The sequence below is a fragment of the Glandiceps talaboti genome, chromosome 6 (assembly GCF_964340395.1).
Source record: "Glandiceps talaboti chromosome 6, keGlaTala1.1, whole genome shotgun sequence".
Classification (NCBI taxonomy): domain Eukaryota; kingdom Metazoa; phylum Hemichordata; class Enteropneusta; family Spengelidae; genus Glandiceps; species Glandiceps talaboti.
Window position 1 is genome coordinate 21,796,941 of NC_135554.1, and position 6,151 is coordinate 21,803,091.

Sequence of the window (6,151 nt, forward strand, 5' to 3'; positions counted from 1 at the left end):
GCATTTGTATTTCAAAGGTACACACAAAAATAGCATGTAGTGAGTATGTTCGGTGGGGATCTTGAAGCGATAATTTATTCCTCGATAATCTTGTTGGCTCAATAATTATCTTTTTTGTGTGCCTAAATTATAGAAGGGACGCTTTATAAACCGATAAATACCCGTGATTAAGTAGATTATAATCAATATTCTTTTTCAAAAAACCTTCATATCTTAAAGGTCAGTTGACGGTCAACTTTTCGATTCGTACCTGTGCTATAGCGATAGAGTTTCTTGGGGTAAAATCCCACATAGTTTTTTGATATGCAAATATCAATGCCGGTGGCAAAACTGTTTAGGATCGTAAGATGACAAAACTAACACTTGAAGGAAATATCAAATATGATATTCCTTGGCAGCTCGGTAATTTTAAAATCCCCATGTTTTTTTTTTAAAGATTAACTCCAGTGAGAGGCGTTGTATGTGTTATAATACTATGACACTATTAACATGCAATATCCACACTTGTCCCAACGTCGGTGGTCGAGCAAGTTGCTTGTTATGTTATGGCATTAGTAAGAATTGACGGACATGACCATATTGTACGTGTTGTTGTTAATAAATGCAAAGCTGCTTTAAATCCAATTAGCACCTCGTCGTTGCAGTGGATAGCGTTGCTACTTTTGATTTTCTTCATGTAAGTACACTTTTTCCGTTTTGCGGGTATTTTCAGAGAACGTATCGCATGAAAGTTGACCATAGAAAAAGCACGAGATAAATTCTAGCAGACGATGTCTCACTATCACTGGTAATTTCCAACATGGCACTACAGAAAATCCCGCCAATTTTAAATATTAACCACTCAGAAAAGAAATATTGCACTATCGCCGAAATGACAAAACGAAATGTTAAACAATCTCCGTATTTTATTTGTGTGGTGCATTGTTAATGTTATCCATCGAGTTTGTCTGAAATTCTTAAAGATCTTACCAAAGGCGGTCACCGCGAATTATCACTACATGTCTGAAAACCACTACGCAATTAAGGGTAATTACACGTATCTGCAGATGGTGTTGTATTGACCGTCTACGTAGGCGATATCACAAACGTTTGGAAACCCAGCAAATAATCAATGGCAGACCCAAAGTTACACGTAAACTAGATCCGATTTGTGATGAGATTGCGAAATAACGCGTGGTTTGTAAACGTGAATGAGGGTTGAAAGGTCAGGCAGGGAAAGTTTTGTAGTACATTTTTAGCTGTTTTCAAAATTTGACTTTAATTATTATTCCAGATATGTTCATCACTCTTTAGGAAGTATCCAGCTTGTTTTAATAGAGTTTAAAATTAGACAAGTACGGGCTTTTTCAGTCTTTCATGTTCTTGTCACTTTGTTCGTCCCCATCGATTATCCGTCATTCAAATTCAATGTACTATTGTAGAGGTACAAATTTGTCCATTATCGCCAAAATGTACCATTGTGTTTGTTCCATGAGGGGAATTCCTATTCATCTTCTCATTACCCAGGTTCCCTTCAGCTATGATCGAATGTACTGAATATCCAATTCATCAATTGAGTCAAAAAAAATGTGTAAAACAGAGGAGAACGAACAATCGACAGTTTTCAGTATAAAAGGACACCTACTTTCCCTATCGATTGTTTTTAACCTGACTACAACAGCGCGAAAACCTATACCCCTTTTGCCTAGGTCAAGTGGATGTTGGAGCCGGAACAAGAAGCTAGTCAAATTCTGTACTGGTATTTCGTTCGCCTTCTTAAATCTTACGAAATTGTGTTGATTGACAACAAAAAATGATTACAAATTTGCAAGGCTACCTATAGAGGTAACATTGTTCATATGAAAATATAACATTGAAAAAGAATTCATTGCTGGTGATATTATGAATATGGTGTTAGTATATAGATATTCTCTTTTAAGGGACTTTAATGTCATTTTATAATGGACACTTTCACACAAGTTGTCGCATACAAAAGATTTTCTGGAATCTGAGATGGGGTAGTAGCATTGCCTCAACGTTAGTTCCTCGACATTGACAATAAAAGGACACACGCAATTGCAGTTAAATACGGTCTCAGATTTATCTGGAAGGCATTCAGAATTCCGTTGAGTCTTCGATACATTGACTATACAAATGGGTCTTTTCATGCTGAGACAAAGTACATTTTGTGAACTGAGAAGCAAAAAAAAAAAAATTGATCGATGCCGTCGGAGTCGATAGAACCCACGCTCTACAGTCATGAAATACCCTCTAGTCAAAATGGATCCCAAGGTTTACGGTTGACATTGGGCTACAGTTTAAATTTATAGGAAATTGTCAAAAGTTAACCCAATTTTAACACCGTGTGCTCATTGATTGTTGATCCTAACAGCTTCTAAGTCAGAGATGGTTTACAACTGTAAATTTGTCACCTCTTAATGGGGACTACAAACACCTGATGAATTCAATCAGCTCTATAATCTCTTTTGGAACAGAGACTAATTAGGAACTACTTAATTACAATTAATTAACACTTAGGTGACAAAATGGACACCAAATATTAGGTGATAGGAACTGACACAGAAATCATATCATTGCAAGTCAAAAAGAATGACGTGGACACCAATGCTAATTAGATATCGGTTTCCTGCCCACAAAGCGTGATTCCGCATAAATGGAGGTGAAAGTTTCTTCTTTAAACTTTATTCTTGGTCGACTCCACCATTGTGGCACACATTGTATGTGATTTAGAGAAGCTTAAAACTACAATTTATGTCCTGGAAAGTTCCCAAATGTATCCATGACTGTGTCATAAGTATAACGGTGTGTAAATGCTTACCTCCAGGCTTCATTTCTCAAATTACAAACACGGTGTGCAATGTGTAGAGTACGAGCCCTGGCCCGTCACAACAGCAGACCTGCCTGCAAGATGAAAGCATGGCAAAAAAGTGCAACAGATAAGAGATCGGTGGACAACTTCTATCAACATGACGTATCTTACAGTCGAGGTCATTGGACAGTTCACTAACCACGTTAATACATACTAGTATACTAGTATGTGTATCTATGATCTCAATCAACTCACCACTTGTTAGCCCTCATCAGAGATAGGAACACTGTGACACTTTTTGATCGTTTGTTTCCCAACTCAAGTCCTCTTCACTTGACAAGGCATGTCGACATGGTGTTTTGTATGGTTACGATTTAAAAGAAAAGAAAAGTGAAATTCTCTGCCTGTAGAATGTATTCGAATACCTGTAATGGCATGCACGCTTTACTCACCGTCTTGTGCAGTAGAAAGTCGAAGATCGATTCACAAAGCTGCAGTGACCGTTTGTACACGATTACTTGGTCAGCTGGGGCGTTGTCACCGCCTGGCACTTAAAACACGGCGCCGTGTAAGACCACCTTTCTTATTCTAATAAGCATCTTGCATGTTTTAGCCATCGTCATCGACCGTGGTGGTAGTGTTACTATCAAACCCAACCTGTTACACTTTTTATACTCACGAGAGCTGGGGGAAAACATTTTATGCAGAGTAGCGAGTCCACGTTTTAATCCCCATTCATCGTGCCGAAGTGTAAAAAGATATGATGGTAGTCATGACAACCATAACAAGAAACTCGGAGTTGAGACACTCTTTTTCGACCGAGCAAATAGATGTCAGTATAGCTATAACAATGGACAAACAAAGGGTCTATTCAAGGTATATTACGTAGAGTTGGACAGCAAGTACAGCCAGTCAATTAATCAGTTTGCTCGGTTTCACGAGGGCTTTTTTTAATTGATGACTCATTGTCCCAGTCCATGTCCAAACTATTGTAGGTGAGGAGATAACACTCCTCTGTGGAAGAAAGCGCTACCGGTCTCGTGGAATGCTTGGAACAGAATGTTCACTTTAGTATCTGTCACTTTTAAACGATTACCAAAATAATAATGTCAACGGTTTTTAATTCTAATATTAGTGTAGGTTATACTTCCATGCCGAGAAACCAATGATCATTTTTAATATCATTATGTAATCATTCCAGTTCTGAAGTAGTTTGTCATAGCATTGGTCAAGACAACGAGTTTATTAGAAAATAAGACAGAACGAGAAATTGCGCTATAATGGGATGTCATCGTGCTTTTGAAGTTACATGCTGTACACAAAGTTCTCCTCCTTGGTCTGTAGGCTCTCGTTTACCCAGCTGGTGCAACAGTCTCTCATTCTGGTAAAAAAAAAACCATGAGTGCCATACTCTGTCAAACCGTAGACACTGGCTATGGTCAAACTTACACCGGGGTTAATTATCACATTAATTTGTGATAAGATGTTTTAGTTAAAATAGTGAAACAATGATGTTAATCTCATAATTGAAAGTGACTTTCAAATCGTGTAGATGCCGTTTCTGATTGATTTGATAGATTTAAGAATGAATTGTTAATCCCAATTCGTCGTCGTTGTCACGATCATGATACCATCACCACCACCACCACCACCACCATCGTCGTCGTCATCATCATCATCATCATCATCATCATCATCATCATCATCATCATCATCATCATCATTCATCATCATCATCATCATCATCATCATCATCATCATCATCAACAACAACAACAACAACATCATCATCATCATCATCATCATCATCATCTTCACCACCACCGCCGCCACAATTCCCATCGCCACCATAATCACCAGCACCATCATCTCGTTTTGTTATTTTCATCTTTACGTACCATTAATCCATATCATGATGTGAAATTTGGGTCTGTCAGAACGTCAAAAGTAAGTGTCGTACACATATACACATGTACATATACACACATCAACACTTTTATCGTGGATTTTTGCGTAATAGCATTTTCTATCAACACAAACAATTTTATCAACGCACAGAACATATTCGAACATGTAAACTGTCTGTAGGCTTAGAAATTAGGAACATTTCTTTATGTTTAACTTTTGCGTATTTCATTTTATATATCACAGGAATGGATTTTATTGGCCGAGGAGTTACATATTATCATATATATACAGATACAGGACACATAATGTTACTGCTTTGAGGCTAGGAACATTTGATAATTGTCTGTAGACCTAAAAATCGGGAGATTTTCTTAGTTTTCGCACAGGTCACCTAACAAGGTTTTCGTTAATGTTTCAGATAATATGGGCCACTGGAATGGATCTTAGTTACCAAGGAGTTAACATGCATAGATGAATACCTTCATACAACAGCAGCTTATTACATAGGAGGTTATATTGTATTATGGAAATTGATACTGTTATATCTCTAACACCAACACACTAATAATGACATTCCTTAGTATGAGAAGTGTTGGACAGAGACTGGGCGATGTTGCTGGGACCTTTCTTCAAATATAATATCAAAAATGGGATTATGAAATAAGTTTGATTTATCTCACATATAATAAAGGATGGTGGGAGACATTACTGTGAACATTTAAAAAAATCTGAATTTGAGAAATTAAAGATATGACCTTCATGGTTAGTGACAAACAGAGTCGTGTAATAGTATCGTATATCCAAACTTTTGGTACGAAATTTGTGGGAAAAAATGAACTTGGAATAGTCATAATGTTTGACATTTTGTAAAATAAATACAATACATAGCACAAAAAGGTAAATTGTCATAGTCGAGAAGAGATGATCATAATTGAAGGAGGTTTTGAAGTGATTTTTTTACCAGTCTAGCACATTGTAAGTATTTCGTTCACATTTACTAGTAGTTGGGATGTGTTACTACCAATCAGTACTATGTTAGTCGACCGATAGTATGTAGTGTGAACGAGCTTCTACCTGTCGAATTCAAACGCACAAATTCTATATACGTCTTCTGGATTCACTAGGTAGTCAGTGACCCGAACCACAAGAATAAAAACCTTGGCATGAAAGAGATCTAACGAAAGGCTTTAAATGCTAGAGAAAGAGACATGGTTTGGTTGGGCCTCAGACCACTATAGGGAAGAGGTTGGGCCAATAAAGATGACCGTGATCGATACTGTGTACCAATGGTACATGTGGATAACATATTCTATTGTGGATAAATAACTTACTAGGACCATCAATCAAAGGCCGGACTTAATTTTCGAAACATGGCCACATGTTAACACTGGAGCAAATCGATTTTATACATTGTCAAATCAAGAGACTTTTGGC